This window comes from Rhipicephalus microplus, chromosome 6, assembly GCF_043290135.1.
Source record: "Rhipicephalus microplus isolate Deutch F79 chromosome 6, USDA_Rmic, whole genome shotgun sequence".
NCBI lineage: Eukaryota > Metazoa > Arthropoda > Arachnida > Ixodida > Ixodidae > Rhipicephalus > Rhipicephalus microplus.
The window spans coordinates 136,786,870-136,800,808 of record NC_134705.1 but is presented as its reverse complement, the minus strand read 5'-3'; positions in this window follow the sequence as shown (position 1 = coordinate 136,800,808).

Below are 13,939 nucleotides of genomic sequence, written 5' to 3'. Positions count from 1 at the left end.
TGAGAAGATTCAAACTTTACGCATCAAGTCAAACTACTAATTTGCCAGTACCTATAATAATAATTGAAAAGTACACTTCAACTCTTCACGGTGTATGATTGTTCCGGTGTTATAACCTTTTTTACTCACTACAGCTAGTTATAATTTTTTTATATGTCTCTTAGTGGTCAAATCAGTGTACGCTAGTTGTTATGTTTATATTCTCTGTGCAATCAGTTGTTTGTATAAATTTATTCGTAGGCTTTCCATTGCTCGCTGCGTCGTCCTCAGTTTAACCCATATGGGCCCAGTGTCCTACATGTAGGACGCTTTTTTAATGTGCGCTAACATCTCTATTCTTTTAAATGAACAGTAGCGCCACCCTACAATGCTTCAAACAAGCATCCGCCTTGATGTGTGCAAGCCTACACTGTGCTTGCCCTTCGTTTTGCCGCGTGATGAACTCCACTCTCCATCCGAGCCCACACGCTGTACGGAAGACGCCATGAAGCCGAGGAAAAAGTAAGTACTGAAAATTTATTCACTGTCGAAAACCTCAATAATGTGTCGACCGCCTCATAAGAGTATGTATATTAACTAGGCTCAGTAGTGTTGTTCAAGATGCAGGAAGTAATAAGTTACAATGCGCTAAACCTAGCCGTCTTATATTTAGGACACTGGGCAAATTAGGCGTCATGGGGCGGTGTAAGTGCCCAGAAGCAACCGCTACGTAGTTTAACGATGGGGGTAAGCACAATAGTGACTATAGTGCTTCTTTCACGCAAGGCTTGTGGACATGTTACGCCATCTGGTGTATTATGGACGAATTGTTGTTCTCGGCAGGTATTTTGAAAAGGAAGTGATAATACCCTTGTGTTCGCGGTTTTTTTTTTCGCCACACTGCATGGATCCCGCCTCTTTCTCTACAATAATACAAAAAATGCACTGGCTAACATTTACGCTGAGTAGATAATATGAATTCGACCTGATCACGTTTTATGATTTTTTTTTCAGGGAGGGAATACCGTGTCCGGTGTTTTATGCGGAAACAGCGCCACCAAGAATTCTGAACGATGTGTTAGACATTGTCGATGCTGGTGGCAGCGAGCCCTCCACACTGGCAATATTACCGCCGGACAATTTCGCAGCCACAGTGACTGGGGAAGAAAGCGGGGATGAAAATGACACTGACATGGCTCACTTGCCTGGAAGCGTCCTTCGAGCGGAAATTGTTGGCCTGGACAATGCATCAAGTGACGACGACGAGGGGGAGCCAGCCAAAAATGTCGCAAAATCCAGCGCAAACTCGGACAAGATAGACTTGAAGTCAAAGCTACCTCAAAGTAAGTGGTTGGCAGAGGAACAGGATGAAAGTTTCCTCACTCCCGCAGATGCATTCGAGAAATTCTTTGATGACGACGTCATCGCGCTTCTCGTGAAAGAAACTAACCGATATGCCGACCAAAAAAATCGGAGCCTAGGAGTGACAGAAGAAGAAATGAAGTGTGTCATAGGCGTGCTTCTTCTCAGCGGGTACGTGCCTGTACCTCGCTGGAATGTTGTGGGAAATTTCTGAAGACTGCCACAACGAACTTGTTGCGAACTCTATGAGGCGTAACCGTTTCGAAGCAATACTTTCGAATCTGCATGTTGCCGACAACAACAACCTGCTTCAGGATGAGAGATTTGCCAAGATGCGGCTATTATTCAAGCTTCTGAATCAGAAGTTTCTTTTGTACGCACCACTTTCAGATTGCTACAGCATCGCGAAAGCATGTGTGAATATTTCGGAAAGCACGAGTGTAAACAGTTCTTGAAAGGAAAACCAATCTGATTTGGATACAAGTTGTGGTGCCTGTGCACACCTCTCGGCTACTTGTTGTCAACTGAGCCCTACCAAGGAAAATATGGCGTGGCCCCTGAAAGCAAAATTGACCTTGGTCTCGGAGGTTCCGTTGTGGTGGACATGGTGGGCAGGCTCAAGTCTAAAACTGACCTTTGTTTTCACGTGTTTTTTGACAATTTTTTATGAGCTTGAAGCTTGTTCGAAAACTCACCACTTTGGGCGTGAAGTGCACTGGAACTGTCCGTGAAAACAGGATTGAAAAATGTTCACTTCCAGCACAAAAAAATATGAAAGGTATAGAACGAGACACATTCTATTACAGAGTAGACTGTGAGAGTGAAGTAATTGTGTGCTGTTGGGTGGACAATAGTGTTGTTACTGTTGTTTCAAATGCACATGGAGCGGAGCCAACGCAGCAGGTGAAATGATACTCTAGAGAAAAGAAGGCAAAAGTTGCGGTAAGCCAGCCGTTATTGATTGCTAAATACAATGCCAACATGGGAGGTGTAGACAGAATGGACCAAAACATCTCCAAATACAGGACGGCCATCAGAGGGAAAAAAGTGGTACTCATCTCTGTTTACCTACCTTCTCGATGCATCCGTGAACAATGCTTTGCAGCTGTATAAGCTGAAAAATGGGAACATCGAGTATCTTTGTTTTCGGAGGTCTATTGCTATGGCCTAACTGAAGAAATATGAATGCAAGCCCTCCCGTGGAAAAGCCCGCCAGTCTGCCATTCAAGCAGTCAGTCGTTTTGACCGCACTGATCATATTGTTATTCCTCAAGCCAAGCAAACAAGGTGCGCTCATTGCTACGAGAAGACAACAACTCGTGGCGAGAAGTGCGACGTGGGTGTGCACGTGAAGTGCTTCAAGGTCTACCACACCCGCACATAGCACCCCTAATGCCCAGTGTCCTACAAGTAGGACGGCTTTGAAAATAGTGTTGCCTTGAAGTGAGTGTAAATAAAATAACCTGTACCTTTTGCTAAGAGTGCCAGTGTGTTCTTTGTAACAAAAAATATTTGTTTCTTCATGTTTTCTTAGTTTGAGCATATATGGGTTAAGCTGAACTCTCCATTTAAAACTCTAGGTTTCTGCTCGGTAGCTAAGTACCGGCAATCAGGATACAACTGTTACATACCTTCCTCTTGAGGGATAGTGGCAATCTACCTGTCAGAATTTGAGAGTACTTGCCAAATGTGCTCCACCCCATTCTTATTCTTCTAGTTACTTCAATATCAAGGTACGGCTCCGCGGTTATTACCTGCCCTAAGTAGACATAGTCTTTTATAACTTGAACTGCGCTATTACCTATGTCGACGTGCTGCTCTCTTCCGAGGTTGTCGTACATTGCTTTTCTTTTCTTCAGATTATTTGAAGGCTTACTTTTCTGCTCTCCTTGTCTAACTCCGTAATCATGAGTTGCGATTCGTCACCTGAGTTACTCAGCAATGCAATGTCATCGGTGAAGCGCAAGTGACTACGGTACACACCATTAACTCTTATCCCTAACTGTTCCCATTCTAGGCTTCTGAAAACCTCCTGTAAGCACGCGGTAAACAGCATTGGGGAGATTATGTCCCCTGGCTTCACACCCTTCTTGATTGGTATTCTGTTACTTTATTTAAGAAGCACTATAATAGTAGTTGATCTACTGTAGATTGCTTCCAGGATGTCTATATATACTTCATCGGCGCCCTGATTGGCTGCATGACGGCTGATATTTCTACTGAATCAAACGCATTCTCGTAGTTTATGAAGGCTATGTATAGTGGTTGTTTATACTCTGAGCATTTCTCTATAACCTGATTGATATTGTGAATGTGATAGTTTGTATACTACAAAGAGAAAGCGTGTCAGCCTTTAATTCTTCAAGTCCTTGTCATCTCCTTTCTTATGTATTAAGATGATGATAGCATTCTTCCAAGACTCTGGTACTCTTCCCGTCAGGAGACACCTCTTAAACAGGCTGGCTTCTTTTTCTAACACAATCTGTCCTCCATCTTCCAGCAGATCTTATATTACCTGATCCTCACCAGCAGCTTTGCCTTTTTGCATGCTCTCCAAAGCTTTTCTGACTTCTTCTATCATTACTAGTGGGGTGTCATCTGGGTTACTGCTAGATCTTATAGTACTAAGGTCGTGGTTGTCCCAGCTACTGTACAGATCTTTGTAAAACTCCTCTGCTATTTTAACTATCCTGTCCATATTGGTAGTTATTTTGCCTTCTTAGTCCCTTAGTGCATACATATAATTTTTGACTATCCCAGATTTCCTTAAAAGACAAGAAGAGAGCAGACTGGATTAGGGAGCAAACGGGGGTTAAGGATATCATAATTGAAATCACGGGGAGGAAATGGACATGGGCCGGACATGTAGCACGTAGACAGGATAACCACTGGTCGTTAAGGGTAACTAACTTGATTCCCAGAGAAGGCAAGTGGGTTAGGGGGAGACAGAAGGTTAGGTGGGCAGATGAGATTAAGAAGTTTGCGGGTATAAATTGGCAGCAGCAAGCACATGACCGGGTTAACTGGCGGAACATGGGAGTGGCCTTTGTCCTGCAGTAGACGTAGCAGCCTAATAATGACGATGATGATGATGATTTGTATACTACTACTGCTGTGAGAAACTTTTTCTTTGTGTGAACTTTTATGCAACCACTCACTTGACTGATGGGTGCTAATACCCTTCCTATTTTTTAAGTCCCTCCAAAAAGTGCCAGTGTATTCACAATTATAGATGATTATCTAGGTTATATGGCCTTCCTATATAGTGCACTCGTATGTGAATATCGACTGAGCAGTATATACAGGTTTGTAGTTATATCAGTGAGGCATACAGCTAACTAATAAGTCCCTTCATGTGAATATGTTGACAGTTCAAAAAAATGCAGTGCTTTGATGAACATTCAGCAATTTATGCACCTTCAAACAATCTCTGAGTGAGCAATAGTATCGAGAGTAATAAAAAAATGCCGCCCTATCCACGAAGTGAATGATGATGAGTGGGCGAAGCTCCGGAGGTAAACCTGGTAAACCATGAATCCTCCGTACATTTTGCCCACTCAATTTTATTGCAACGCTCCCCCTAGCGTACGTCGCCGCACTATATCGAACGATGACACGCGCCATATGTGGCATCATTCCTATTTTATAACACCTCGCATCTTTCATAATCAACTACACGTACCACCGTTTAGTTTATAACATCTTGCATCTTTTGGACGAACGGACGGACGGACGGACGGGCGGACGGATGGATGGACGGACGGACGGATGGAAGGATGGATGGATGGATGGATGGACGGACGGACGGATGGACGGACGGATTGATGGATGGATAGATGGATGGATGGATGGATGGTTGGATGGATGGATGGACGGACGGACGGACGGATGGACGGATGGATGGACGGACGGACGGACGGATGGATGGACGGACGGACGGACGGACGGACGGACGGAAGAACGGATGGATGGATGGATGGATGGATGGATGGATGGATGGATGGATGGATGGATGGATGGATGGATGGATGGATGGATGGATGGATGGACGGACGGACAGATGGACGGATGGACGGATGGATATGGCTGTACCCTTTAGATCGGGCTGTGGCTAGCGTAATACTTAGAATTGAACGAGAGGTGGCTACATACAGGGGACGCACAGCACACGCCTTAAGAAGCTTCGCTCCTAAAAAGTACCACCTTTGCCGGAAAGTTGAAGCAATGAACGCGAGAGCAACGAATTCAAAGGTCACTCACAGGTACGGATGCACGCGAATAGGTGTCTCATTTGTTACTTTTCTGCGTCTGAAAAGCGGGCGCTGTTCACGAACGGAGACTGCTATGATTGCAGTGACCTTTTTGCACCCGGTAACTACAGCAGAATCGTTTCAGGTAAAGCTCGAGGCCAGCAAAGGCGTACCACCTTCCCCTCCTCGCCGCCGCGAGATAAGGTCACGCGAGGGAGCGTCGCTTCCTTGTGCGCCCTTTTCTCGCACGGCAAAGTACACGAAGGAGATTAGACCGGGCGCCGCCACGCGATGTGGCAACGCGCGTTCTTTGCGCCATCTTGATGGTAATGCTGAAAACACAATTACCCCCCCCCCCCGTCCAAGATACTCGTGAGCAGTGGTAAGTGGTTGATATAAGTAGCTTGCCGTTTGAACGGTGAATGATGTGCCCCGGGTAGCTCAGTGATTAATGTCTCGCTTTCACGACACAGAGGTCGCACGTTTGATTCCGCACGCCGAAGTGTTTTTTCTGTATATTTTCTTTCTTGCATTTTCATATATATCGATGCGTATACATAGATGGGGCACGACATCGATGCGAACGCCCACGTCGACCCCGACACTGGCGGCAAAATTCAGCCAAGAGTGTCCATATAATTGCTATCGCACTAAATAGCGTAATTATAAACTCTTCAGACCCAGCACAAAATGTGAAAATGCTTGGCTGTTCGTGATATGCACTTGGTCAATACAGGTAACTGCTTGTAACGAACGCCCATACTATAAATTTCTAGATATAATGAAGTTTTTTTCCCCGTCGTCACTCCGTAGAAGCTCATGTATTTGTGACCTCTAGTAACAAAAAAAAACTACAGCAGAAAACCTTGATAATACAAATTTTCGCCCCAAATAAACTAAAAATTTGGCACAGATTTTCGCAATTTTTGGCACGCGGGCGTGCGCCCCACGAGCCACCGTTCCTGCCGCCGCGGGTGCATGCGCAGATGTGCCCACCCTCCCTCTCCACCAAAACCAAAAAAAAGAAAGAAAACTACTTCTGCTTTGGCAGTGCCACTCTTTTTGTTAACGTCACATATGTCACGCCGTGCTCCATATAGAGGAAGCTTTACCGAATAGTTTTCCGCCGTATCCATGTCTTTTCCTCTTTGTTTTCAACGGCGTGCGTGCGTGCAGGGTTTACGCACATGGTGAGGCGACAGAAGGCGTTCAGCCTTACTACTTTTTTCTTCTTTAAATGTAAAGCATTTCTTAGCGAATTTTGGAGACTTTGAGCATATCTGTCTGCCTATCTATCTATATAGCCGCCTACAACTATTAGCTTTTCAAGCCGTTTCGGTAATGGTATCAATACCAAAATTGGTATGCCATAACATGACTGTACGACGAACATAACTGATTAGTGATAACATGAAAATCATCACGCCTAAATCCAAAATGCCGTCATTTACACTTTATGATCTTGCTGCTCTGGCGGTGGTTTTATTTACATGAAGTACTGCATTACTAGTATTCAAGATATTATTGCATGGAGTACGTAAGTGACATACCCTAACGTGGAAATCATGACATACATGTGATTTAAGTCATGACTGCATGCCACGCTCATGGTGAGCTCGTGGTTGTTTTGCTAGCTTCACTTATAGAAAGTTTGGTATCACAGGACGTAAATGGATGACGAAGTTATATTACTAGTGCAAGCATGATAATCACGAGATTCGTGTCAGCTAAAAATATGACTACATGCCACGCTCATGCTGCGATCGTGGTCGTTTCGCGAGCTTCACATATACAAACTTTGGTATTACGTGAGACTAACGGACAGCAAAGGTAAATGACACATCCAAAAATGATAATCATGACATACGTGTCATGTAAAACATCTTAACATGCTACGGTCACGGTGTGCTCGCGGTCGTTTCGCTAGCTTCACAATTACCTAATTTCGTGTTACGTGACCTGAGTGGATGACGTAGGTATATGACTGGTGTTGAAAATGCACGTGCCATTTCATAAACTCTGTGAACGAGGACGACGATATACGCAGATACTTTCGTGCCGTTTTCGCCTGTGTGGCTTGTGTCTTCTTGATAGTTCAGTAAGTCATTCCTTTTCGACAACGTCTCTGGTGCTGTAGAGATGCCGCAAAATAACAAGTGCAAACATCATAATCATGAAATGCCTGTCTTATAAGAACATGGCAACATACCACACTCATGATGAGCTCGGGGCCAATTTGCTTGCTTCACATTTACCAATATTGGTGTTGCCAGACCTGAATAGATAATAAATGTATATGACTGGTGCAAACACAATAATCATGAGATGGGTGTGACATAAGAACATGATTACATACCATGCTCATGATGCGCGCGCGGCCCTTTCGCTTGCTGACCAAGTTTGGTATTACGTGACGTGAATGGATGACGAAGGTAATTGACACACTCAAACATGACAGTAATGATATGCGTGTCATGTAATACAATACTACACGCTACGCCTACAGCATGTTCGTGGCGGTTTCTCTAGCTCCACAAATACAAATTTCATATTACGTAACGTGAATTTGTGACGAAGGTAAATGACACGTCCAAACGTAATAACCATGATATGCGTGTCATGTAAAACATGACTACATCCTACACTTAAGCAGGCTCGCGGCTGTTTCGCTAGCTCCACATATACCAAGATTGGTATCATGTGACGTGAATAGACGACGAAGGTAAATGACACGTCCAAACATGATAATCAAGACATGTGTGTCAAGTAAAACCTGACTACATGCTACGCCCATAGTGCATTCACGGTCGGTTCGCTAGCCACACATATACCAAATTTGGTGTTACGTGATGACAATGAATGACGAAAGTATATGGCAAGTGCAAGCATGATAGTCATGTTATAAGTGCCATGTGAGGAAATGAAAACACCCCGCTCATGATGCGTTCGCGGCCGTTTCGCTAGCTCCATTTATACCAAATTTGGTATCACGTGACGTGAATAGACGACGAAGGTAAATACATGTCGAAATATGATAGTCTTGACACGGAAGTAATGTGCGGCCCAATTTACGTCTACCTCGTAACATAGTGCTGATTTTAAAGTGACCTATCGACCTTCCTCATTTGTGCTTCGCAGATAATCAGTTCTCACTGTACGTTAGATCAGCCAATTTTTTGTAACTACCGAAGAGATCACAGATTAGACGGTGATGAAAACTCTGAAACCATGTTGACAATGGCGGCCGTAGCCCTCGCCCTTAGCTTGGGCGATAACAGGCCGCGTACGCCGCCACGGTGGTCGAGTGGTTAAGGTACACGGCTGCTGATCTGCAGGTCAGGGATTGAATCCCGGCTGCAGCAGCTGCATATTCGAAAGAGCCGAAAATGCTAATTTTGATAGAGGCAAAATTAGTGTTTCCTTGTGCACTGATTTGGGTGCGTGGTTAATAACCCTATTAAACCCCATTATAAGAACCCCGTTAAAAACGCTGGATAAAGAACCCCGAGCAGCAGCGATGGCGTAGTGGTTAGAACATAAGCCTCGCATGAAAGAGGTCCGTGGTTCGAATACAGGTGCAGCGCAGTTCCCAAGTGGATTTAAAAAATCCGCGGGATGATGGAACTGCATTAGGAGGCCTGAGGTGTGGCCTCACCGGTGACCACCACCGGTAACGCACTCTCTCACAAGAGAAGAATTGGGCACTCTGGTGCAGTATCTGACATTTACCTTCTCCTTGCATACGTCAATTACTCACGGCCCTCAATCCCAAGTGGCTGCGAAGCAACTGCGGCGGTGGTCAGATCTGCGATGCAGCAGTGGGTGCTAAAAACCTCTGGGTCCGGACAGCGTCTATTGGAACCTGAACTCGGCAACGTTTAACGCTAGAACAATATCTAGTGAGACAAGTCTAGCTGTACTGTTCGAGGAGCTCGAGGTGTTAAATGGAATGCAATATGGCCTAATGAGGTTAGGAGGACAGATGAGGCCTATACAGTGCTACAGAATGGGCATGTCCTGTGATATCGTGGCTTGGCTGGCAGAGGAGAACTGGGAGCGGGATTCCTTGTCCACAGAAACATAGCTCGCAACAAAGAGGAATATTATATCATTACGTAAAGGGTGGTAGGCATTGTAATTAAACTCAATAACATATACAAGGTAAAGGTAGTACAGGCTTACGCACCTAAATCCAGCCATGATGACGCGTCCGTTGAAAGCTTCTATGAAAACGTGAAATCAGCAGTGAGCAAGATAAAAACACAGTATACTATACTGATGGGATACTTCAATGCCAGGAGAGAGAAGAAGCAGGTTGGAGACCGGGCAGTAAGAGATTACGGCATCGTTACTAGAAAAGCCAGAGGAGAGCTATGTAAAGAATTCGCAGAACGCAATGATATAAGAATCTGGAATACCTTCTACTTAAAGCGAGAGAGCTATAGGTGCACATGGAGGAGTCCTAATGGCGAAAGTAACAACGAAATATACTTTACCCAGAGTGTACACCCATACATAGTTCAGGATGTGGAAGTGCTTGGCATGGTAAAAAGCAGTGGCCATAAAATGGCACGGTCTCGAATTCGCCAAAACCTGAAGAAGGAATGACAGAAACTGATACGCAAGAAGCCAATCAATGAGCATGCACTGAGATGGAAAATACAGAAATTCAGAGTCTCGCCTCAGGACACGCACTCGGCTCTTATCGAGGAAGTCAGCCTTATCGTTGACGCAATCAATAATAATCTGACGAATATTATTACAGAGTGTACAGCGGAAGTTGGAGGTACTGTAGTTAAACAGGACACTGAGAATCTGTCCTAGGAAATGAAGAACCTCATTAAGAAGCGTCAAAGCATGAAAGCCTCAAGCACAGCAGACAAAATACAGGTGACATAACTTTCGAAGTTTATTATTAGGCATAAGATATCCTATGTAAGAAGCTATCACAAGGAGAGGGTTGAACATGCTCTGAAAACTGGGGGATGTGTCAAATCACTAAAGAGGAGACTTGGGTTAGGCAAAACTCATATGTATGCACTAAGGGACAAGGACGGCAAAAAGCTAATAAGAGAGATAGGATAGTTTAAAAAGCGGAGGAGTTTTACAAAGGTATGTATAGTAGCCAGCACAACGCGACCTTACTATAGGAACTAGCAGAAACCCTGATCGCACCCCAGCAGTAATGATAGAAGAAGTAAGAAAAGCCTTGGAGAGCATGCAAAGAGGTAAAGCTGCTGTTGAGGACCAGGTAAATTCAGATCTGCTGAAAGATGAAGGACAAATTGTGTAAGAAACACTAGCCACCCTGTTTACGAGGTGCCTCCTGACGGGAAGAGTACCAGAGTCTAAAATTATGCTAACATCATCTTAATACATAAAAAAATGAGATGACAAGGGCTTGAAGAATTGCAAGCCGATGAGCTTGCTCTCCGTAGTATACAAGCTATTTACAATAGTGATTGATATTAGAATAAAGGTAACAATAGAATTCAATCAACCGAAGGAATAAGCAGGATTTTGAACAGGCTACTCAACAATTGAACACGTTCATACAGCTACCATAGTGCTCCATAAAAAAAGCAACAGAATTAGTCAAGGAGAGTGTAAGGGAGGGGGATGCAATCTCCCCAGTGTATTTACCGCGTGCTTACAGGAGGTTTTCAGAGGCCTAGAATGGGAAGAGTTAGAGATAAGAGTTATTGAAGAGTAGCTCAATAATTAGCGCTTCGCTGATGACATCGCATTGCTGAGTAACTCAGGGGACTAATTGGAACTCATGATTATAGATTACAACAACTTTGGAAGAGAACAGCGCTTCGATATAAGTAATAGTGCACTAGAATTTGTAAAAGACAATGTCCACTTAGGACAGGTAATAACCGTGAATGCTAACCGTGAGATTGAATTAAGTAGAAGACTAAGAATTCGGTAGAGCACATAAGGCAAGCACTCTCATATCTTGACAAGTAGATTGCCACTATACGTTAAGAAGAAGGTTTATAACAGCCACATCTTGCCGGTACTTAGCTATGAAGCAGAGACCTGAAGACTTACAAAAGGGGTGCAGCTTTGATTGAGGACGACGCAGCGAGCAACAGAAAGCAAAATGGTCGGTGTGACAAGAAAAGAGCCGAGTGGATCAGGGAACAAACCGGGGCTAAGGACATCGTAGTGGGAATCAAGATGAAGAAATGAACATGGGCCAGGAATGTAGCGCGTAGACAAGATAACCACTGTTAATTAAGCGTGACTGACAAGGTTTCCAGAGTAGGCAAGTGGGTTAGGGGGAGACCGAAAGTTAGATGGGCAGATGATATTAAATTGTTCGTGTGTATGAAATGGCAGCAGCAAGCACAGGACCGAGTTGACTGGCGGAACATCGGAGAGGCCTTTGTCGAGTAGTGGACGGAGTTAGTTCTTGATGATGGTGATTATGATGATGATGATGATTAATTGATTGGTATGAGAGGTGTAAAGTCCCAAAATTCCCTTAATAATGACAGTATGCTAAGCGTTCTGAGACGTCATTGCTTTTATTAGGACATGCTAAAAAACCGGTTGCTTATTAGTATACCGTATGGCTGACTGTGTTTACACTGCACATGTCAGTGACCAGGCTAAGGCATACGCTTGATTCACATTTGTGTCCTACTCTAATGCGTCTCGTATGGTGTCGTTGGACTCATTTCTTGCCCTGGTTGTGACGCCATCGGCGTCGAGCGTTTGTGGCAGTTTTAGAGTTCCATCTAGGCTTGGGGGTACTTTTCCTATGGCCATGTTGGCGAAAGAAAACATTGCACGAATGTCATGTACTGTAAGTAACCTCTTTAAAGCATTGAATATTGCGTGGCAGAAGCGTAGGATTGCGCGGGGCGTTAAAACATAATACTTGAACAACAAGTTCATGTTTTATATCCCGGAGGTTACACAGAGAGCAGATATATCATATATTCAATCATAATATTCAGCAACAGTGTGAGGCGCTGGGCAGGTTGCCGTGTAGTGTTAGATGAATTTAAGGCGGGTACTTTGCTCATTCACAAGAAGAACAATTATGGTGCAGTGGTCACTTTGCAAGAGTATTTTCAGTGGGTATCCAGCGTAGTTCAAAGACCATTTTTACGCACACAGACATTTGGTTTCTTTCGGCGCCAAGACACAGTGCGAGGCTAGCGGTAGAGGAGGCCATGTGATTATACCATCACAATCATGCCATCAACGCTATCATGGCCTCGTTTAACCATTCGTGCCTATAGCGCGAGACGTCATTAATTAGCGCCAACAGTGACTTTCAATAGTCGCATTCGATGTGGCCACAGTGATATTCCGAGCAGATAATTTAGCCTTTTTCGATAAATTTTCAGATTTAACTGCCATAGATTAGAAAAGAGGGAACACTTATGATATACTCGGAACATAAGGAACATGATTATCTCTATGAGGACCGATACCTATGGGTCACTGTGCGTTTCCGAGTTCTTTATTCACTTGGGGCGCATTCAGCTTGCAACAATAGCCAATGATATTGATGATGGTTTCATTCACCACCGATCGTATTGAGTATCTGCATCAGAGCGTAAGGTTATACCAAAATAAGCGATAAGATTCTAACCAAAGTCATTATTGAGACCTCATCAATCCTTGGGCGCTGTCTGTCGCCCTTGGTAAAAATAAAGAACACGTGGCTCTTCTGCATTGATCATCGTCATCTGAATCAAATCACGAAAAAGGGTGTCCACACTTTGATTCGAATTGATGAGCTATTTATTGCCTACATTATGTAGGGTACTTATCACTACACCTTCGTACCGGTTATTACACCTACGTACCGGTTATTATCTAAATGCTGTGGACAAAAAAATCACAAGAAAAATGCGCTCGTGAGTCCGGATTAGTTGTACCAACTCTAGCTTATGTGAGGTGGTGTTCGCAACGCTCCAGCCACGTTAGAACGCATGATAAGCTCTCTGCTACATTCATTCAAGTTGTAAGCATGCCTTTGTTACTTTTGCAACCTTCTGGTGTTTTGGCCTACATTTGATAGCCACCTTGAACGTCCTTCTCCTCTTCTCGATGTATTCCGCAGCTCTGGTCTCCATTTGAACCCATCGTAATGACACTTCGAACACACTTTAACTTTAAGACCTTTTTTCGCCCCACTCGTCATCATTAACTTCCTGGAGGTTCATGAATTTCTGTCCACACGACTGCCTCGAGACAGGTGTTCTTGAAACCACACCCCCCAGAACGTTTGGTGTTGTCATTTTGCAATCTGTTTTCCTTTAAATAAAGCAGTAATGTTTAGGTTCATTGACTTACTATCGGTGGAAGTTTATTAAGTCAGT